The sequence below is a fragment of the Psammomys obesus genome, unplaced genomic scaffold, assembly GCF_907164565.1.
Source record: "Psammomys obesus unplaced genomic scaffold, mPsaObe1.curated_primary_1811, whole genome shotgun sequence".
NCBI classification, from domain to species: domain Eukaryota; kingdom Metazoa; phylum Chordata; class Mammalia; order Rodentia; family Muridae; genus Psammomys; species Psammomys obesus.
The window spans coordinates 564,010-587,123 of NW_026596101.1; the positions used below are offsets into that span (position 1 = coordinate 564,010).

The 23,114-nt window shown below is 53.4% G+C and overlaps 1 protein-coding gene across 5 annotated transcripts in view; it reads left to right on the forward strand.

Moving 5' to 3' along the window:
- The window catches only part of Atp2b2 (ATPase plasma membrane Ca2+ transporting 2), a 261,718-nt gene that overhangs the window by 96,781 nt on the left and 141,823 nt on the right, over window positions 1-23,114 (forward strand). The window contains exon 1 of one of the 5 annotated variants that reach the window (XM_055628524.1): window positions 15,953-16,035. The exons of the other annotated variants lie outside the window; for them this stretch is intronic. The gene's annotated coding sequence lies outside the window, so the exon portion shown is untranslated. Of the gene's footprint in view, window positions 1-15,952; window positions 16,036-23,114 lie in introns of those variants that run through there. 5 annotated transcript variants of the gene reach the window in all.

Sequence of the window (23,114 nt, forward strand, 5' to 3'; positions counted from 1 at the left end):
TGCTAGATGGAAAGGAAGGGCAGCCACCATTTCTAGGATCCCATCAGAGATGGCAGAGCCCCAGCCCTGGTGTGGCAGATTGGTAACCAGAATTCCAGGGGTCCCTGGACCTCACCATATGCTACAGTCAATGCTGGCCAAGGTAGCCTGCCAGAGAGGAACTGTTAAGTTTGGCTAAGGAGACAGGAAGGAGAGGCAGAAGTTAGGGAGCTAGTTTATTGACAGGTGGGTCCTAAGCACCCTCCAGTTGATTTTTTTTTCCTTCAACTTGGTTGCCATTTAACCTGTTGGTACTTCCATTTTCTCAACTGTGAAATGGGCACTGAAAAAAGTCCTTGACTTGGGATGAGGATAATATAACGCAGCATAGGCAGGGAACAAGGTGATGGAACTCACCCTGTGTGAGTGAACTCACCAGCAGCTGCCATTGTACCAGCCCTTCCATGCTTCCCTTTCTACCCTTCCCTTCATGCGTGTTTGTCATCTTCCCTTTGAAAACTTGGGTTCGTCCTCTATCTGGGAAACACCTCTCATTGTTTCAGGTCCCATTTTAGACCTTTCTACATCGTCCTCATACTCAGAGCAAAGCCAGTAGCAGCATCTTTGCGGATGAAGAGACAGAAGGTCTAGAAGGGATCGGGTGAACACATTTGAGGGTACCCCAGATATGATTCTGACATTGATCTCTCTGTGGAAGGAAGCCCACCCAGGATGCTATATATATGGTGCTTTTGGGCTGTGACTTGACCCAGTGGGCCCACTTCTCAGGCTCACTTCTGTTTGGGGTTCACTGTGTTTTGCAAGCAAGAGCTGCAGAACCAAAGTATTCCACATCTTTTTCTTGGATAGTCTCCAGAATGATCTCCTCCCTAAAGCCAAAAGTGCAGTGCTCGCTTCAGCAGGGGCCACCATAAAGCCGGGGCCTTGCAGCACGATGACCATGAGACAAAAGGGACATTTGTAGACACAGCAGTCAAGAGTGGCAGGATCTCAGAGAGGAACTCAGGCTGGAGATTTAAAAGATGCAGGATAAATTCTGGGTCTTTTATGTCTTAGCTGTGTGACCTTGAGCCAACCGCATAACCCCTGTGAGCCTCTCAGAGATGGTTATTATGATGAGAGGGATATGCAGTTAAGAAATGAAGCCTGGGTGTACATAGCGTAAGAACAAGACCAGGTTCAACACTGGGCCTATAGCTCTGGAGTCAGGCAGGTGCAAGGCAGAAGCCTAGTTAGGGACCCTGGGGAGCAGCTCAGCTGAAGAACCAGGAAGAGAGAACCGGTTGGGGAGGCCCACAGAAGGTCCATGCCTGGAACATACATGGCTGGGGGCAGGCAAGCAAGGCCTCTGCATCTAGGGGGCCCCAGGCTCACAGCGGCCACACAGCCTACATCCACCAAGATGAATTAAGCCTCCACATTCCCCGTTCTGTCTGCACCCTAGTCCTCTTCATCTTTTGCCCCCAGAGAAGTGTGGAAAAACAGGGAGTCTGCTACCACAGCATCTGGGTTCAAATCCAGCCAGCCTGCCCTAGCTGGTGTCTTGGGTATGACTCCTCCCCTCTGACCTTCAGTTTTTGTTGTTGTTGTTTTGGTTTGGTTTGGTTTTTTTCTTCTATGAATGGGCAGAACAACACTGCTTCCCATGAGGCTGCTGAGAGAGACAGAGTGACAAATGTTCTCTTTTCGGACAGTCCTGGCACTAAAGTTTACTCTGGGACCCCACTCCTGTGACCAAAGTGGAGCCATTAGGGTCTCACTTGCCACATTGTGTGAACCAGCCCTCCCCAGGAACAGAAACAAGCCATCTTCAAGCTGCAGTTCCACCCACCTGGCCTCTGCCTTGCTTGGGGGCTCACACAGGCTAGGGTCTTGGGCAAACCCTCAGCTAGTATCTAGCTAATGTCTACTAATCCAACATGCTCTGAGAGCTTGCTCTGAGAGGTTCCTCCTACAAACTGGAAATTGAGTCCCCTTTTTATTGGCTTGGTGTCATGAGAATGTTCTCAGGCATCTACAAGGGCCTCCAAAAGTTTATCTACCATGGCATAGCCTAAATGCCATTCTCCAGGCTCCCAGGCTTTGTGACCTGGGGAGGCCACAGACCTTTGTGACTTGATACAATGCTAACCAAAACCAAACAACAATAAAAACAAAACCACAAAGGCCAGCCAAGAGCCCACAGCTTCCCTAGCCAGGTCCACCTGCAGGGGCCTCATTTCCCCAGAGAAGCCAGGTTCTTTGGCCTGCATTGCCTGGAAAAACAGGGGCCTGATCTTGAATCCAGCTCACACCCTTCTTTGCCACCTGCTCCTCCTTGGCTCCACCACCCAGGCCTCTCCCTCTGGGCCCCCAAGCTAATTACAGCCTTCTCCAAATCATCGCAAGGAAAAGCTAATTAAATCAGGGTCGCCCATCAATTTCCTGGTTAAGGACACACAGCCTGCAGCCTGACACCTCTCTGCTTCATTCCGGGATGCCAAAAGTGGCTGCCCTGTAGCTTCCTCTGAGATTGAGGTTAGGATTTAACTCCCAGGGTTTAGTTAAAAAGAACAGGAAGACAAGACAGTGTTCAAATTGCTTTTGTAACACCATGTCAGGGCACCAGTGGATATGTGAGTCCCAAACATGGGGCTAGGGCTGGATCTGTGTAGACAAGGCATATATACAGATAGAAGTGGGTGACAAATGCCAGGTAGGATGCCCCAACCTCTGCTGGCATAGGATGCACATAGACCCCCGCACAGTACCAGCCGTTTTATGCTCAAGCACAATGCTCCAGGCCAGGGACCCAATTTACAAAGAGGCTCTGAAGGCTGGCAGAGACAGGTGAGGAGCCAGCCTACAGTTGCTGAATGAACCAACAACCGTACCTTTCCTGGTACAGACTTCCACAGAAAAAAACCGCAATAGTAGGACGGTATCCCTCTTGCCGTCCTTTGGAACTAGAAGTCATCATGGGACAGGTGGCTTAAAGTCCTCAAACCAGTGCTTGAAAAGTTATGTGGGAATGAGTGTGGAGAGATGGCTCAGTGGTTAAGAGCACTGGCTGCTCTTCCAGAGGACCCAGGTTCAATTCTTAGCACTCATAATAGCAGCACCCACAACCATTTGTAACTAGATTTTTTTCAGGGGATCTGACGCCCTCTTCTGGCCTCCACAGACACTGCATGCAAACGCTTGTACACACTAAATAAATCTAAAAGAAGTTTTCTTTAAAAAAGAATTATTTAGTATGAGAGTTTGGCAGAGTTTGGCAGTGCTTAGGTGGAACATAGGACTAAGTCCCTCCTACCACTGTGGCCCCACCCACTGTCACTCACCTACACACACTCAGTAATGCCCTTTCCTGGGCCTCTATGTCCCCTTTGTAAAGAAGGTACCTGCGCTATGTGTCCTGGCTGTGACTCACACCCTGTCCCTGCTCTGCCCCCATATCAGCCACATGACTGGAAACTAGGCATCAGGAGTTAGACCCTCTTCTTTGAGGATAGGATGCCAGCTCCTTTCAGAAGTTCGTCTGAAAATGAGAGCTCCTATGTCAATCATGCTAGGACTATGAGTAGCCACCATCTTCTATTCCCATCCCATCCCATCCCTGGTAAGAGTTCCTAAAGGCAGGAAATGAATACGAGAAAGTCCACTAGGCTGAGGAGCTAGTCTATGTGCCAATTTCAGCCCAGAACCCAGAAAATTAGGTACTGTGTGACCTCAGGCAAGCTGCTTAACCTTTCTGTGCTTTAATTTCCTCCTTTACCTAATGGGTCATTACAAGAAACAGATGAGCTTACATGGGCCAAGTTCTTAGAACCAGGCCCTGTGCACACTTGGTGGTCTCCAACCTCGACCATTGTGATTTGAGGATGAGGGTGCTGCTAATCCAGGACACGCAGTGACATTCCTGCTCCACTTCTGTCCCTAAAGAGGAGGGTCTAACAACATCTTCAGGAATAAGCGGCTCAGGGCAGGGAGGCACAATTGGCAAGAGGTCCTCGGCTGGGTGTGACGGCGCACACCATGATCCCTGCATTTGGAAGGATGTAGCAGGAGGGGTGTGAATTCAATGTTAGCCTGAGCTACACAGCAAGACCCTGCCTGAGAGGTTCCTAAGCAGGGCTGGGCCTCCCTCTGAGGCGCAAGTGGTATGGGGAGGTGCTATAAATATGAGAGGCGAGGGGCTTTCTAACTAGGCCAAGAATGTGTGTTAGTCATTGAGGTCAGGACGCTGTGTTGGTACTCGGTTAGAAGAGGCTTATAAGGGAGCTTCTCTCACTGGGTGCTGAGGTAGCCAAGACCTGAGGCTGCGGAGGAGGACTGTGCCAGGATGACCCCACAATGCCCTCATGCCCAGAGTCATCCCCTTTGCACAGATTGCCCTTAGGAGAGCCTCCTGTCCCTTCTGGCCTCTGAAAAATCTCTCCACAGCCTAGATCAGCTCCAGGAATCCCACCTTCCAACGTCTCAGCCGAGGTTCCCAAGGGATAGACCGGATGCCACCCCATCCACAAACAGTGTGCCTGTCCTGTTTTAATAACAGCACGTTTACTGTACCAAAGTGGGTGAGCAAAATTTACAATAAGACAGTCATCCCCCAAGGATCTGAGAGGGGTGAGCTCACCCCCAAAGCTTCTGAAGCCGCAGTGAAAAGTGTGCGGTGCTAGCAGCCTCATGGAACCTACGCACACCTTCCCCACATGCTTCAGGGGATTCTATTATGACTTATAACACCCAAGACATCCATCTGGCATGTAAGTAATTCCCAGCACAGGTGCATTTCTTAAGCTATTTCCAGTCACATTTGGTTGAATCTGAGGTGTGGGGATCCAAGGATACAGAAGGCCAGCCACACTTAGTTTTGATAAGGGAATTATTTCAAAGACAAATGTCAAATCACACGCTTTGTTAGTCAGATTTCTGTCACTATAGCAGAAAGGCTTCATACAATCAATCACTTTATGCCACAACAAAAATGTGAGGGCTCATGGCTTTTGGAGGTTTCAACCCGTAATGGAGGGGCCATTTGCTTTGGCCTGTGGTGAGATGATGGCACATCTCTCAGAGTGAGAGCTTGTGATAGCTAAGCAAAACCTTCACTTAACTGCCAGCCAAGCAAAGGAAGTAGGGAAGGGCACACCCCCTCCAAGGGCACGCCCTAAAGAACCTCCCACAGGCTTCTGCCCTTTCACAGGGGTCATGTATCCTGCCTGTCAGATATTTGCATTATGATTCACAACAGTAGCAAAATTACAGTTAGGAAGCAGCAATGGAAACCATCTTATGGCTGGGAGTCACCACAACATGACGAACTGTGTTAAAGGAACATGAGGAACTGTGTTAAAGGGGCTTGGCATTAGGAAGGTCGAGAACCGCTGCTCTAAGTGGCCTGCCATCATCCAGTACTGGCACCCTGGTAACCAAACAATTGTGGGCATGAACTGCAGCAAGATTAATAACCTGTAGGCTGCTAGACTCACTGCTGGTGTTTTGGGGTTCTACTGTGAAATGGTACCTTCTCTAGGCTCAGCATCCCTGTCTATCAGATGAGCAGCAAGCTTTTTTTTCCCCCTGCCAGGCTTGAGGATTGCATGAGCTCACTCTGCCCTCTGTGAGTCCACTCCAGGCCCACATACCTTTTTTCTTTGCTTGCTGCTGGTCATGCCTTCCCCTCTTTCAGTGAGCATAGCACCATGACATCATCATCTACTTCGGGGCTTTGTTTAGTTAGTGGGTTTGGTCTTGGTTTTTGATGCTGCCAATCAGCAGAAGAAAGCTGGAGACAGAGCCTGGAGCCCTGGGCATTTTACCAGCACTCTGTCGCTGAGCCATAGGCCAGCCGTGATAGTGACCTGCCTCCTCTGTCCCCACTCAACTGCCACATCACAAAGCAAGTCCTGTCCAGTGAGCTCTACATGGAGCCAAAAATAGGCTAGGAGGGGACACCCTGTCTATACAGGTGGCTCAGCATCCCTGTCTATCAGATGAGCAGCAAGCTCTTTTTCCCTGCCAGTCTTGAGGACTCCATGAGCTCACTCCACCTGATGCATTCTGAGCTGTCACCAGCACTCCAAAGATAGTGGCTGAGTGTCAGCTTCATCAGCACCACATTCATAGTATAAGCCCCAGGGTGGAGGTCAGGCTTCTTCCTAGCCTTCCTCAACTCCTCCATGGCTATGGCCACAGCCAAGGCTATGGGCCATGTGAAGCAGGTAAGTAGGAGTTCTGGCTTTCGTAGAAGGGGATGCAATCCTGTCCCCTGTAGCTGCCTCAGGTAGGTGGAGTAGCCATGCCCTTTGTCAATTGCTATTTTTAGCAGAGCAGGCAAGGAGTGACAGAACCCTGCACGGGAGCTGACTACAAATGACATTCCTGTGGCTGGTTGTAGTTCTCTCTCTCTCCCCCCACCAAACACATCTTGAATTGTAGGTAGAATCCAGCTTTGCCCTTCAAAGTAGTCCAGCAGCTCTCCATAGTACTCCCAGCTGCAAGATCATGCAAGAGAATCTCTGTACCCTTCCACAAAAATGAGATTCACCCCCAGGAGTCCATTCCTTCCTTCCACCATGTGGTTCCCAGGGATTGAACTTAATTCGTCATGTTTAGCCACAAATGCCCTTAGCACTCAGCCATCTCACCAGCCCCTCACCTCCATTTTGCAGATGATAAAACAGGGAAAGACAGTGGTCAGTTATCTGAGGTCAGTGTCCAGAACTCACAAGAGCTCGTGGATAGCACTATCTCCCTGTTATGTCCTTGCTCCAAGAGGCAGCCCTCAGCCAGTGCCAGATGGGAAAGCTCTGGATGAAGCCAGCAGGCTTCTCGATCATAGGAAAGGGACAGAGACATGGAGAGACTGGGGAATTTAAAGAAGCCACCCTCAGTGCTCCAGAAGCAAGAGGAGAGGGCTGGAGCAGAGGCTTTGGCTCCAGGGACAAAAGAAGAAAAGGAGAGAGGGGAGAGAGAGAAGCCTTCACTGGCCAACTTAGGGCTGTCCCTCACCAGTGTCGCCTGGGCCTTTTGTAGAGAGTGACAACCAGCAGGCAATGTGGGAGGTCCTCCAACTGCCATCAGAGCCCAAAGCAGCAGCGGAAGGGACCAATCACGAATATGGAGGCCAGCCCCAGCTGCTGTTGGGAAAGTAGCTTCCTGCCACCTGAACAGAGCCTAAGCTGCCAGTAAAGTCACAGGCAGACACCGATGGCTCCTGGGAGCTGTACAAGCAATGCCAGGTCCCTACTGGGCAAGATACCTCCAAGTCACACCACACAAGGTGCAGGCACTTGTGTCCAAGAAAAGGGGGTGGTGGCTAATTTCTCAAAGAAGGTTGTATGTGCCACAACTAACAGGGACAATATTCTAGGCCTTGCCTCAGTTCATTCCCAGGATACACTCTAAGATAGATAGAGTCCATCTTCCTCGCTCACTACTGATAAAGAAACGGGACTCAGGAAGGTAGAGTGACTTGCCCAGGGCCACATAGCCAATGCACGGCAGATTTCAGATTTGAGCTGATCTTTGCACATGCTGATGCTGGTTGTCTAGTTCCTCTTGGCCTCCAGCCAGCACTGTTCTGGGAATTGGGTTGGAGCTAGATGCTCCTTGGGGGCTGACATGTGGGTTCTTCTATGGGGAGGCAGCTGAGTGCTTTTGCCAAGCCATGGAAGAGATGCTTTCCAGCTATGTGGTAGTCTCTAGGGTGCTTCAGGCACCCCAGGAGAGGGAAGAGAGAAATTCTACCTATTCCAGGACAGAAGCACTCCTCAGCACCTCCTCCAGAACCCCAGACTCCCTCCCTCCTTTCCTTCTTTGTAACCAAGTCACCTATAAACCCTACTTCCAGACATTCCCCATACCATTGGGCAGATAGTAGGTGCTCAGTGCTGAGGCACAATGCCAACTTCAGATTCTATCTCATGTGGTTTGAAATCAAAGACCAGCTGCCATACGAATTGAAGATGTTGCCTTTGCAGAGTAGAGATGAAGACACAGCTGGATTTTTCTGAGCTATTATGTACCACATGTATACACATGACACACTCATGCCTCCTGGTGCTTCCATAACCTCAGGCATTTTTTTTCTACTTTGCTGATGTAAGAACTGAGGTTCAAACCAGCTCGGCAACCAGCTCTCCCAGACCTAAGCAGCAGAGGTGGGGTTCAGCCCCAATCCCATTGATCCAGAGTGCTGCCCTGCTTATCTGTGTCCCCTCAAGTACCTTGAGGCAACTGATCCCATTGGAAAGACCCTCTGTGTCCTCCTTGCATTAGAAAGACCCTTCCGTGTCCTCCCTGCATTGTGTCTTTGTCACAAGAATGCCAGGCCAGGGGAATTGTGGGATGAAATCAGAATGTCCTAGATGTCCCTGAGTCTGCCTCATCCTGCTGACTGCTGGCCCAGTGTTCTTTCCTGACTCTTGGGTGGCCTGAGGTAGGCTGATGGCCTGATGGTGGCCTGAGCTCAGACAGACTGTCCTGACCTCACTGATGCATCTCTCCTTGGACAGCCATGGCTTGTAAAGATCGGCTCCAAGCAAGGTGGCCTCACGGGGTGACTGGGTTTCCTCATGGAGTAGACCCTACACCCCCGGCCTTGGCTTTGTGGTACATGTCTCAGGGGAAGCAGCCTCTTCTTGGCCTCAGACTCCCAGGCTGTAAGAGGAAAAGACTGGGCCAAGTGAGGGGCAGAACTGTCTGTCTATGTGAACCAGCTCAAGACAGCTCTCACAAGGACTTCCCAGCATCCTCTGGGGAGGGTATAGAAGGCCTGGTAGGGACAGCTTAAAGAAACCAGTGAGGCTCCATCATTATCACCCAGCTCAGCTCTGATGGACAGCTAGTTCATGAGGTCCAGCTCTAGTCTCTCCATCCCCTGACTCTCTGTTTCTCCCTGGTCCCCAAGGCCACTTGCAGAAGACCCCAGTGAGAGCCAAACCTCCCCCAGACCTATAGCAGGGAAACGAGTGAGGGACTCCTCACTCAGCTCACATCCCAGCTTTGCCTGCCAGCTGGGCACACTTCGGTTAGTGCCCCACCATCTCTGAGCCTCTGTCTGGTCATCTGTAAAGTGGGGTGGCACCTCACACTTCTTTAAAGGGTCCAGGGAGGCTTTCAATGCATTCTCCTCTGAGAAAATCCTAGAGGAACCTGAGTGATATTGCCAACCAGGGCATCTCTCAGCAACACTAAGCAACTGTGCTGGCTTCCTGGAGGCTGTTGTCAGCAGGGCCACCATAGGGGTCAGTCCAGACCCTGTTGAGAGATATTGTGCCCTGAGTGGAGAGTCCTACTCATAACTCAGTTCCCACTACCTGTACAGGTCTCTCACAGTCCCCCCTCCTCCGCACACTGGGCATGGCCACTGATGTTTCCAATGTTCTCCACAGGCCCCTTTTGCTCACTAGCAGGGTTGGCTAGGACATGGGGTGAGGGAAATGGCAGGTTGCCCACAGCAGGACAAACCCCAGCCTCATTTTCCTTTGGGGGCCTTTCTTTAATGTCCCTTCCCAGGATAAGGACGGCATCTCTGGAGTGGGTCACAAGGCTGCCCCATGCCGTTGCTCCACCCTCCAGTCTTTGAGCCTGCTTTCCCATTCCTCATAGTTGCACAGTGCTTTCCAGCCTCAGGGCCTTTGCACAGGCTGCTCCTGTTGCCTGGAACACCTAGCCCCCTGCTCAGCCTCCGGATCCTGCTTAGTCATAGCCCTGCAGGGAAGCCACCGAGTCCTGCCCTCACCAAGAGGTCAGATGCTGTGTCAACGATCTATGCCCTATATCATTCTCCTTACGAGTGCAGCCTGTTGCTCTCTACACCTGACAAATTCCCAGCAGCTGGGAAAGAGATGTGGTGATACTGAGTCCGTGAACTGACGAGAAGTGGGTACCGTGTGGAACTGTACTTGTCATTTAGAAGGAAATCTGAAACCAGAAATGTGGAGAACTTGTCTACAGATGCACAGTCCTCTGGGAGCTCGGGACCATATCAGCTCCAGCCCTGTTCTCTTAGTGCCTACTTGAGCCCCCCAATCCTCTGAGGGTGCTATGTAGGTGCTATGTAGGAGCCCCTGAAAGTCCCCCAGAAAGTCGAAATAGCAGAGAAGGGCTGAAGTAGCTGGAGACAGCTCCAAAAATCTGGGCATGGGATGTGTGCGCACACACACACACACACACACACACACACACACACACACACATGTTTGTTGTGTTTGTAGAAGCAAGTGTGTTGGCACTCAGGAAAGCACCAGAGATAGGTCAATATGCAACTACCATTTGACACGAAAACCCCCTCACCCGAGGGTCCCCGACACTTGGCAGTTGGTTCTGCCCGTCTCACCTGTTACCCATCTGCCTCCCCAGTCCCTCCCAGGTCCCGTGGCCTCCACAGTGAGGGAGAGCAGAGAGATCCCAGACAAAGAAGGCTGTGTTCCAATCTGCCACATAGCTGTGTGCCTTTGGGTAAGCCACACAGCCTCTCTAGGCTTGTTTCCTTGACTCTAGGTTTGAGACTGATAACTCCAAACGCTCCTAGAACAGGGATGAGCAATACAGGACAACTCATGTGCGGCAAGCAAACAGGAAGGGGCCTGGCCAAGCACCAGTTCCCTTCTTCCTTCTCCTGTCATCCCAGGACTCACCACCTCCATCCTGTCTGCTCCCACCTTCCCACTCTTCTTCCTTCAGGAAGTCAGCCACACACACTTGAGTAACCAGAGACCCTGGCATAGAGCCTCCCATTCAAGAAGAACCGAAGGCTCCATTGGATGAAGCACTGAAAGAAATGACTTTGTGATCTGTGGCTGATGGAACTTTCAGGGACAAGAGCTCTAGCTTCCTGTCCCAGTTAAGACGTCTCTAGACAGGGGCACTTGAGTGCCCTTAAGGGTTTCCCTTTGTCGCTTCCAAGCTTGGCATGTAGATGAACCCCACCCATTGGCAAGTTTCCTACACTAGAAGCCCCAGTCCAAAGAACATTTCCAGAGCCACCAAGAAAGGCAAACATCAGGCAGGCCTGTTCCAGGGATTGCACTAGATAATTCCGTCAACATATGCTGAGGCTTTGTGTCCATTCCCAGGAATGCCACAGGCAAATGGAACCTGGGTTCCTGTCCCCAGGAGTCCATTAGCATGATGAAAACATGTGCATAGGAAGACCAGCTGATAGAAAGGGGAAATCCAGGAAGTCATCCTGAAGGGGGGACTGCTGAAGAGGACTCTTGAAGGATGAGTAGGAGTTCTTCCAGCAGGGAGTGGAAGGATGTGTTCGGGGAGCAGAGAGGCTGGGTATGGAGTCAGAAGGTAAATGGAGTGTCAGAGCAGGCCTGTAGCAGGCGGGCCAGTACAGGGTTGTCGGAGAACAGGCAGAGACCAAGAACATCAAGGTCATAAGGTGGACTAGGTGTCTGGGAGGTGGCTGTCTGTGCACAGTGACAAAGTTTTGCCAGCCTGAAGGGGAAGTACAAAGGAGATGGTTTCTGGTCTGAGATGCTTTATCCGTGCAGTCCTCAGGAGGCCACCATCTCCAGCTCTGCAGTGCTTGCTCCTGAGACCTTCTTGGTTCCGTTGCTTTCTGAGCTCAAAGCCCAGTAGGTCTGGGCTTCCCCTTTCAGGGGTCTGGCAGGTCAAAGGCATACATCTGCCCACTGGCTTGGGAGGTAGAGCTGACAGTTCTGCCCACCCAGCTTTCTTCCCGAACCCACCTTGGTAAGCTGGGCTCGCCTGGGCTCTGTGGCTTTGACTCACTGTTCCAGCTTACCCTGCCTCAGTTTCCTTGTCTGTAAAATAGGGCTGCAGCGAGGGCCCACCTGTCAGGGTTTCACAGTGAAGGTGTTGTGCTCAAGGCCTGATGGTGAATAGGTTGCCAGTGCGTGGCAGTCACTGAGATCGCTGGCAGCTAGTCCCACAGCCTCCCATGGAGGAATCGAAAAGCAAAAGCCAGGAACTGGGGGCTTGGACAGAACCCTAGCTCTCCCCATACAGAAGTATCTAAAAATGTTCACTGCCAGGGAAAGGGGATGGAAGAGAGCCGTATCTCATATTTCCATGGGTGTATCTCACAGGCCTTCCAGTCCTGTGTTCAGACTGTTACTAACACCTGCCATTCTCCCTTGACTGACACCACAGTCCAGTAACTAGCACTATCCCCTACCATGGCAAAGAGCCAACTGAGACCCAGAGAGGTTGAGTCGCTTGCCCAAGGTCACCTCAAAGGTAAAGGAGTGAGATAGTTTGGAAGCTCAGGTCTAAAGAACATTAAGCCAAGCTCCACAGCCAGCTGGATGTAAGAGTTTGCAGCAAGTGGTGGGAGTACTGGGTAGGTGTGAGCCCTGGTGCAGATGAGAGCTTGGAAGAAACAGGACACGTGAACTCTGGAATACACACTCTGATCCACTCAGCGGCCATCAGCCTCAGGGTCCCTGGCTGTTGCCTCAGACTTAAAAGGCTTCTAGAAGGATGAAAGGGCAAGGCCTAGGACCCCAGTGGGACACATGTGGGTCCTGGCTTGGCTCCCCTTCTGCCTCCACTTCTTACCAGGTCCCTTGTTCCCCAGAGGTCCAGGGCTCCATTTTCTCTCCTGTAAAATGGGAAGGGGCCCACGCACAACTGTAGAGGTCAGAGACAGGCACAGAAGAAGCTTCAGGAAGGAATGTCTCCCCCTAGGATACAGATGCTCTTGCTGGCAGTGGCCATGTTACCAGAGCTGCCCTGGGGTCCCTGCTCAGGGGCCGCAAGGGCACCTCCTATCTCTCCATGGAAATCCAGTGACCCAGGGAGGAATCCACTGGCTTCTGACTCAAGCAGGCTGCTCTTGGCGAAGTGGCTCTCCCCCATTCACCCCTTGTCCTGGCCCTAGATCCTTCCCCAGCGTAGCTCACCAAACCCAGGAGTCATCAGCTGCTCTCCTGTCCTCTCTGCTTCTCACCCCTGCCCTGTTCCTGACCTTCAGACAAGGGCCACCACTAGCCAACTCAGGTTGGATGAAAAGCTGTTGGTGACACTGTCTGTGTGCCCTATCTCCTGTGGCGGCCCTGATATGTCACGTCCAACCTCCCCAGGGTTGCAACATAAATGCCTTGTTTGTCTGATTGCCCAATGGCCCAGCTTGCCCAGACCCCGGCGCCTAAAACATCATGGAAGGGCAACCCAGTGACCTAGAAGTAGCCATGGCCACAGGAGAGATGGCCCAAGGTCCAGGGCAGGATCAGAGAGGTGTCTGTGGCTACCTCCCGCCCTCAAGGACATCATTAGGCAAAGTATTTATAGTTTTTTTCCCTTCGAGCTTCCACCTGTGCCACTGTACTGTAAAAGGCCCAGTTCTCAAGGGTCTTGCTAGGTCTGGTGCTTGGTGGGTCAAAAAAAAATCACACAGAAGTGGTGCATTTGCATCTATAACATGTTGGCACCTAGTATATGGGGCCCTAGGGACCCAGCTAGTGCGGACACAGCCCAATGAGAGGAACAGATCTCTAGAGCATCCCAACATGGCATGGTCAGAGAGGAGATGAAGACATGAGCTGAGTATGTGGAATTAAGTAGGATTGTCTGGCAAAGAGGCAGTCGAGTGTAGCTTCGCAGGATGAGCAGAAGCTCATGGGCCTAGAAGCTACTGTGATATAGCCTCAGAGATGGAAGGACACAGAGCCTGGCTTGCCAAGGAGAGGGCTATTTGCGTCCATTTCTCTTAGATGCTGGTCTTAGACTCTAAGAAGCAACATCTGTGACTGATGGGGAATTGGAATTCCTGATGTCTGTGAGTGAAGCCAGCATGCCTCCATGGAGGTCCCTGGGCAGGCTGGACTCAGGACTTCAAAGTAGATGAGTGCTGGGGCCCCTGCCAGGCACCCCCACTACCTACTACCTGTAGGCAGCCTGAGCTTGGGACTAACCCCCTCAGTCACAGAGGCAGTTTATCCAGAGGGCTGCGTAGCTTTGATAGCCTGATAGCCCTACCCAGCTTTCTCCTCCAAGTGTTCACAGTTAGCCCCCAAGGTGCAAGGGCCTGTGGCTTCCTGATCTGCAGGTGGCTCTACACCTGACATAGGAAAGGACGTAACTGTGAAAATGGTGGCTCCCGACCAGCATCTCCCACCCCAGGTTCTCTGTCCACCAGGGAAAGCGGCCTGCTCCAGAGGCAGTGGCGGCAGACTCCTGCACACACAGTGAGCTGCAGAGACCTCTCATCTGCTCATCCTCTGGGCCCACCTCCTCCCCGAGCCAAGGCCCAATGTCTTCTCTAGGTCGTGGTGGGGTCCAGGTGGCCCCTAGCCTCCCAGCTTGGTTCTTGGTCCCCGGGCGGGGCTGCATAGAGACAGTGCTGACTTGGAAGTTTACCTAACATGTGGCCAGTAGAATGCCCCAGGAAGGGTAGCATTCCACCTACAGCTTCAAGAGGAAGCAGAGACGAGGCTGTTTGGAGGGGCCCCAGCCTTGGCAAGACTCTCTCTGATGGGGCCCAGGGAACCCCACGAAGGGATCATCCCTGAGTCATATTCTGGTTCCATGGACTACCACCAGGCCTGGGCATTCTTAGTCTTGGCAACCCACCCCATACACACACACACACACACACACACACACACCACAGAGAGAGGAAGAAAGAGGGAGAGAAAGACTACTCTGCTTAGCTAGGTGGGACCCTCTGAGCAGTGTGGCGAGGGGCTGGGGGCGGGGGCCGTGGAAAGTGGTGTTGGTGACGGTGGTGTGGTCCTTCTCAAGGGCCCTGCCTGGAGCTCTGCTCTAGCTTTCTCCCTCCTCGGCCCCTCCGCGTGGCGGGTTCAGATTTTGGTGCAGTGCAGACTTTCAGCTTAACGAGACAAATTGATATTCCGTGCCAGCCGGGGATGGAGCAGCAACAGGACGCTCAGGAAGGCGGGCGGCTCCTTTCTGAGGTGGGCAGAGGCGGGGTGGGAGAGGAGGCAGCTTTTGTCTGGAACTGGCCACTTTGCCGTGCCCTTCCTGCACCCACCCAGGCTGACAGGTGTTCCAACACACTGGCCTTGAAGGTCCTTCTATAGGCCATGCCCCCTTCCAAGCAAGAGACCACTCCTGAAATGTGGGGAGGCATGACCACGCGGTTAGGAGGGGGCACCTCAGCCAGTGGGGGAAGTGAAAAGATGCCTCATCCACTGAGGAACACCCCCCGCCTCACCTGGCTGCTAGGGCTCTGGTCCCACCTGTCCGGAATTAAAGAGTCCACAGGTCTGCCCTGTGAGGAGATGAGGGAGGAGGAAGTAAGCACGGTAGAGGGCAGGGAGAGTCTATTCCTGCAGACTCCAAGATGGAATCACTCTGGAATCCCCAGATGTGGTTAGCCTCCAGTGGGGTCACCCCCAACTCATCACAGATACCCAGGCAAACAGTGGGAATGCGCTAACACTCCAGCAGAGAAACGGCCTGGTCAAGGGTTCTCCTGACTAAGCACATCCCCACCCTGGGGCAGGTGGGCACACCCAGGCAGCCTGTGGGGCTGCAGAGGCGTGTAGGTAGTAACAGCGGGCAGCTGGCTGGGGCGGCTGCTCCACAGACCCTGTCACCCTGGGCGCATTTAGATGCGCTCCCTTGTGCAGTCTTTGCTCCCAGGTATAGATCGCCCTGTCCGTATCCAGGGAAGCTGGAAACCCCCCCACACCCCCATCCTAACAAAGTAGGAAGTGACTTAGGGAAAGCATGCGAAAGCAATGCCTCCTTCTTTGCTCCCGCCACCCCCTGCTCATCCGGGGCTGGGCCCTGACCCTCCCCTTCACGTGCCCTTGACACGGCCTCCTGTGCGAGGGTAGCGGGCCTCTCCCTGGGGCTCTGCGGGCCGCCGCCGATGCGTCCCGTGGGAGCGATGCCCAGCGCCGAGCTCCCGGGCGCGGGGTGGTTCGGTCCGCGCTCGCGCCCCTCCCCCGGCGGCCGCGCCCCCCCTCAGCCCCAGGCGCGATGGTACAGTCTGCGCAGGGACCGGGCGCGCGGGCTGGGCTCCGCGCGGCGCCAGCTGCCGCACCGCGATTACGGGCTGCCCGCCTGGAACCTGAGCCGATCGCTGGCGATTGCCTTAGCCAAGTAAGTAACCGGCATCCCTCCCCTCATCCAAGCATGAGAAAATAAAAAATAAAAAGCGCCCGGTCCCGCTCTCCTCTCCCCTTCCTCCCTCACCTATTTTATTTGATTTGGTTGCATTTGCCGTTTTCTTTTTTCCCCCCAGTGCTGATGGTGGCGGCGGGAGGAGGGGGGTGGTAGGAGCTTGGCTTGTTTATCTGGAGGCAGCCGGGGATGCTTGGGAGCCTGGGCTGAGGGACACTCAAGAGTGAGAGGCTGGGCTGGGGGCTGGGGACAGGATCAGGGAGCCCCGCAGGAGGGGCTGCGGGGTCTCAGGTAGATGCTGGTGGCCTCCCAGGATGTTATGCAAGGGCTAGTGGTGGCCGCCGGTCAGCAGGGACACCAGTCTCCGCTTGAGCCTGGTCCCTGGGAGACACAGAGTACTGGAAGGTGTCCCAAGAAAGAAGCAAGGGGGAGGCCCTTATGGAGGGTCTCTTTGATGGTGGGCTGCTGTGTGCAGGGATCCGCTGATGAAGAGAGCCAGGCAGGTGGTGGCAGGGATGAGTCCCAAGTCCCCTCCATGGCAGGAAGGGGCAGGAGTGGGTGGCCAGGCCATTTTGCAGCAGTCATGCTAGATGGATGGTGGAGTTGGCGCTTTGAGCCCGAGCCCGGAAGCCCACTAGCGGCTCCTCACTAGCAGCTAGCCTAAATGGCCCCCTCTAAGCAGTGAGACACCTGGGGCTCCTCCCTGCCTCCCTGCAGGGTCTGGACCTCCTGTGGTGGTCAGTTGCCCGCAGCCACCCCCTGTACGCCCAGTGCCTGACCTCTGCTCCACATACTGAGTGGGGAGGGGACTCCGCAGCTGGCGGACCCCCATCAGGGGAGGCCCCCTCAGAGGCTGAGCCTGGCTCGACCTTCAGAAGGGTAAGTGAGTAGGCCAGCCACCAGCAGGGCTGAGAGGAGAGGGTCTCATTGTGATGCTGAGCCCCAGCAGTGTGGAAGGGGCTCCCCTCCACTGGGCATGGCTCCCCTCCACTGGGCATCGCTAGGAGGAGGCAGAGCTGACGTTTGGGGCATTTCCCAGAGCGGCAGTTGCCATCCGGAGAAATTCTCTCTTGACGTGTGCAGTAGGAGGGGGCTTGGAGCACAGGCCTCTGAGCTTGGGGCTTCCGCCTGATAACTTCCTTGAAGGAGCAGTGGCAAGGAGGGGCTGCGGTTTGGGGAGTCTGGAGGGGGAGGAGGACTAGGGGAAGATACTGATGGCCTCCCGCTTATCCACCTTCACAACCCAGTCCATTGGCATGAGGGTGCACGCATGTGCATAGTTTCACTCCAGCTTATACGGGCCCACACAGCACCCACAAGTTCTGTTCAGATCATACCTGTAAATGCACAATGCCTGTACCAAGAGTCCCTCCCTAGCCCTTGCACACACAGCACCTGTCCCTGGCTTCTTAGGAACCCTGGGCTGAATGCAGTGTGCACAGCCCAGTGAGTGAAACCTGCACCCCACAGGCCTGCAGCCTTTACACACACAGGGACCTGCAGCGGCTACGATAGTACGCTACGCACCCATGTGAGGGCCACCCCAGGAGTGCAGGTGTACAACACCCAGATGCCTGCCAGCACAGCACCTTGGGATGCACCCACAGGTGAATGCCACACGCAAGACAGCAGCGGGCATAGCTGCTGCAGCTCTGCAGACACTGTGATGCCCTCCCAGCTTCCAGAAGCAAAGGTGTCCCTGTGGGCACCAGGGGAGAGGACCCTGGGGATCTGACTGTGAGGCCAGAAGGACACTGGATCCTGAGTGGCCACCTCAGCTTCCTGAAGGCCCGAGGGGCGGGTCAGCCCACGTCCCCGGAGAGCTGTGATTGGACTGAACAAGGCCATCTGTGGTGATTGATGGTCTGCAGAGAAGGCCGCCTGGAGTAGGAAAGGAGACAGAGGAGGGGGTAGGCGCAGCTGCCGCCCATTGGTCAGACCACCAGCAGCCCAGAAAACCCACTAGCCCTTTCTGGAACCAGGAAGGCAGCCCGTTGGTATGTGGCATCTGGGTGCCAGGTCCCCAGGATTCCTTCAGTAGCCTCCAAGTCCTCTCCAGTTGAGAGCAGAAAAGCTGCCTATGATTTAGTGTGCAGAGCCTGAGACACCCACCATCCACAGCCTGCTCTCCATTCCCCTTGCCAGCCTTAGTGGGAACCCTAGCAAATGTCAAACCATCTAGCATCCGCAGAGCTCTTTGCCCTGGACACATTGCTTTTGTGCAATGATCCTAGTGAGCCCCTGTCTCAAGTGAGAAACAAGAAGCCACCACCCAAGGTCACACAACTGGAACCACTAGCACCTCCTGTGAGCCTTCTAGCCCCTCTGGTATGAGGTCAGACCCAAGACAGAAACCTGAGAGGTAACAGGCATGCTGTCCCCAACAGGAGTGGCTTTCTGTCTCTGGGCTCTGTGTCAAGAGCACGGGAGGCCCTGCTGGGCTCTCTCAGATCCCACAAAAGAAGCAAGAGTGGCCTGTGTGGTTCCTGAGTGTCCCAGTGTGTTGCCTCCAAATTGAAAGGAATCGCACCCCAGACTCTGCTCCTGGCTACCTGTGTGACCTTGGCTGCACACTGCAGCTCTCCTCCAAGTCTCCTCACCTGTGGCCAGGTTTCCTGGCCCCACCTCATTCTGCAGCTGCCTGAGAACTGGGATACAGTCATGGGCTGCGTGCAAAGGAACAGCATCAGGATCTGCAGGTAGAATGAGGGCCAAGACCAAGGTCAGAGGAAGAAAGAGAGAGAGAGAGGAAGAGTAGGGGTTGAAGGGCCTCTCACCTTCATGGCCAGAGGTCACGGGGGTGTCAGGGAGTCCCATGTCTGGCCCCTTTCTTCATGCTCCAGGAGGTCTGGGCTGTTGTTTCAGGTGCTTCAGAGTGTCACCCCTTCACCTGTACCCCAGGAGCTCAAGGAAGCTGAGAGGGGGCTTGGGGAAGCAAGGTGGGCCTGGATGTCATGCTGGAAACAGGTCATGGGAAAATGGCGCCTCTGTCTTAAATCTTGTTTCTCTATACTTGGGGTGATTAAAATGAATTTTAGGTGAATTTTTTAACTATTATGTGACCAGCCTCTAGGATATATAGGGTCAAGGTTGGAAACCCAAAAATATAGCACGAGACTCCTCCTATTGTCATCCGCTCCCAGCATTGCCAGTACCCAGCTGGCACACACATGCCATGGAGGGGGTCAGATTCCCCCATCTTTCTCTGGAGCACCCAGATCAGTGTGGGAGGCAGGGTGCCTCCCCAGCTTAGAATCTCGGTACCTAGCCCACTCTGCTCTTCCCAAAGACCAGAACCTTGAACATGCAGAGAGCCATGTCTTCTTCCTGGTGGGAGCCTCAGATGAGGAAGTAATTAGAGAGACAGTCCCCTGGGCAGGGACAGCTAAGTGTCTGCTGTGACCCTCATGGAGAGCTGATAGCATGCAGAGGAGTCAGCAAGGCAGTGCCAGGTTGCAAGGAAGAGGACGGATCCTTGGGTACCTAGCTAACAACAGAAGAATGACGGTACCCACTTATTAGGCAAATGTGAGGGAGGCTAAAGGGTCACAGGAGCTGAGTGGGAGTGTGGTTCTGCCAGGCACCATGAGAATGGGTGAAGGTGGGTGTGGGTGTAGCTAGAAGGACCTACCACTGCTGACGCCATCACTCAGGAGTGGCCCTGGGCTAGCGGGTTTATGCCAGTGGGAGTTGTGCAAACCTGTACACTGCCCAGCTCAGGACCTGCCCTTGCAAGAGTGCTGAGGCCGCCCTTGGTGTACAGTAAGGAGCCCTGTGATGGAGGCTTGCAGAGTTTTAAGGCCTCAAGAGTATGACACGTGAGCTCGGAACCTCCACGGGGCTAGAGAACTGCAGGCATGGCCAGGGATCATGGTGGTGGGAGTGGAAAGGCAAAGTGACAAGGCATGGACAGGTCAGAGTTCCCCTGAGGTGAAGAGAAAGTCCTGGCCTGTGAGACAGAGGAGCTGTGAGACAGAGGAGCTGGGATCCCCTAGCCACTAAGCCCTGCTCCGTGTGTGACAGTGAGCTTGCAGTGGGTGCTTTTCACTGGGCTGGTGTCTGGTGGTCTCAAACTTATCTCTCATGAGAGGCCACCAGGATGCAGGGCCAAGATGTGTCAAGTGGTCTGAAGGATTGACGATGGAAGCCACAATAGCTGTCACAAGCTATGGCTCTTTCTCAGCTGCCATCACAAGTTCCTACAAGCTGCATGGCTTAAACAACAGACAAGTTTTCCTTATGGCCTGGAAGCCAGAAGTCTGATGTGGGGTTTGTCCAGCTGGTGCCTCCTGGAGAGGGCTGGGAGAATCTGTCATCACTTATCCCCTAGCTTCTGGCAGTAGTTATATTCCATGGTGTCTCTTGGCTTGGAGCATGTGGCTGGTCCCTGCCTCAGTCTTAGGGGCCCTTTCTTCTCTATGCCCAGTGTCTCCTGTGAGAATGCTTGGGCTGGGTTTAGGGCCAAGAGTTGTAACAAATACTATGTCGAGACCCTGTTATGTTCTGAGAGTACTGGACCTGGGTATTTATTTGATGTTTACAGCTACTAAGAACTGGCTTCTCTATCATTCACACCCATTTTGCAGCTAAAGGACGCAAGGTACAGAGAGGTTAAGATGGTCCCCAAATCACACAGCAAGTAAGAGAACTGGCATGTGACCCGCATCATCTCTATATTTCCAGAGCTCTGCTGGGGGCCATAGCCAGGATTCCAAAGGGTAGGGGCTCCCGGGCCCCAGAGAGAGGTACTGCACACAGAAGGAAGAAAGGCCTGCCTTAGCTATGGATGCCAGCATGCGGTAGTTGGCGGAGAACCACAATCCCTGACTAAGAAACCCCACCTCCCCCCGTGTCCTCATCCTTGTGGAATCATGGTCACGTAGCAAACACACGACTGGTTCTCTTGTGAGTAGCTATGCTGTGTCCTCAGTGTTTGGTAAATGTTTCTTCCATTTGCTGCGTGGGAGGGGATTGCTTCTTGCAAGTCGCATCTTAGGAGCTGGCTCTAGTTGCTTGGCCTCGGTTTGCACCTCCATAAAGTGGGCAGAACACTAGTGTTTGTCTTCCTTGTGGTGGGGGTGACTGTGAGGGACAAGGGGACTCAAGTCAAGTCTAGGTAGAGCCTTAGCATATTGCTCAGCTTTCAAACAGCCTGTTGTGGTTTCCTTGTCGTAGCTGGCCCTCTAGGAACGTGGGTTTCCTCATCTGTGGATTCATAACAGCAGCCTAAAAAATACTCAGTGGGCTTGGGAAACTGTGTGGTCAGTAAAATGCCTGCCATGCAAGCATGAGGACCTGAGTTCATATCTCTAACGTCCCCATAAAACTGGGCTTGGTGGTGCACAGCTTTTCTCTTAGTGGCAGGAAAGCAGAGACAGGCAGATCTTAGGGGCTTGATACATCCAGCTTCCAATGAACGTGCACATGTACACACATACACACACACACACACACACACCTGCACACACATGACACACACATGCATACACACCCACACGTCACATGAACACACAAAAAAAACATTCCAGGAGAATTTTGCAAACCTGCGCTGAACAGCCCAGACATTGTTCTCATTTTCCCCCATGCCCCCAAATAATACAGTATAAGACCTGTTTGTGTGGGGCTGGATATTATCAGTCACCTGGAGAGGGTTTCAAGTTTGTGGGAGGGTAAAAAGGGAACACGGTGACACCACCTGTAATCCCAGCCCTGAGGAGGTGGAGGCAAGATGGCTGGAGGTCTAAGGTTATCCTTGACTGTATAGCCTGGGGTACATGTGACCTTATCTCAATCACAACCAAAAAAAAAAAGATCTTTGAGAAGATGCTTGTAAATTGTATGTGAATATGGCGGTGCTGTGGGAAGACCAGAGCATCTGGGGATTGTGGGTTTGCGGGGGGGGGGGGTCTGTAGCCCAGCACCTGAACTTTTCAAGGCTGTATAGTTCCTCCTCTGTTGTGTAAGGGTGTGGTAGGATGCTTCATAGGAAGCCCTCTGCTGAGTTTCCATGGCGTCAGAGAGCCTTGAATATAAACCCCAACCCAATAGTGACTGCTGTGTGTCCTTGAGCCCAGCAGCTTGGCTTCTCTGAGCTCAGCATTCTGATCTCTGGAAATGGGATTGACTTCAGATATCATCGAGGAATGTGTCCTGCCCATACCTGGGTATGCTGAAGGTGTCTCCAGAAGGGCAACCCCTACCCAAGGGGAGAAGTCCTGCGTTTAGAAAGATCCTGCATCCCTGCCTTCTGTCTGATCGGTGCTGAGGCAGAACCTAGAGAAGTAGCCACAAGTGAATGACCCCATTTTGGGTCTAAGCAGCACAAATCTCTGAAGGAGGAAGCAGGTGTCCCCTGTGCCACATTAGAATGCAGGGTTTATGGGAGGGCTTTCCCCCATGTTGGGGCCACTCTAAGGGCTGTCTGCTGCCCCAGCTGGCTCTCAAAGACACCTGCCTCCATTGGCCAGAGCTCAAGGGGGGCCTGGTGAGCTGAGCCATTGAGCTGTGCAGGGCTGAAGTGCCTGCTGGCAAACTTGGTGGGGGCATCAGCCTTCCTGGGCCTTCTCAAGCTTTCATTGGGCAGGGTACAATCCTCATGGCCTGGTAGGTTGCACAGTGGTTAGAGACAAATGCTAGGCCCAGGCTGTTTGGGGTCAAATCTGGGCTTGGCCACATCAACTATTTGGCCTCCATTTCTGTATCTGAGTTCTCACAACTGTGACCTGGGCAGTAAGTGTCCACTGTACCAAGGCATATCTATATAGACAGAGAGACTCTAAGATGTCACTCTGACATTTGGTACAACACCACCCCACCCCACCCCACCCCACCCCAACCCCGACCCTGGAGGAAGTACATTTACTTAGCCACAGCCACTTTAGCTTTCTTAAGCATCTGCGCACCTTAACTGATGTAGCTTAGAGTGAACAAAATCCAGGGACCAAACAAGATGAAAGGCTTAGCAGGGTGTCACCCGGTTGGGGGGGGCAAAGGAGCCTCTATCTTCTACACCCCCAGGAGCCTCTGTCTCCCCCTAAAGCTTGAGAGTATTCACTCCC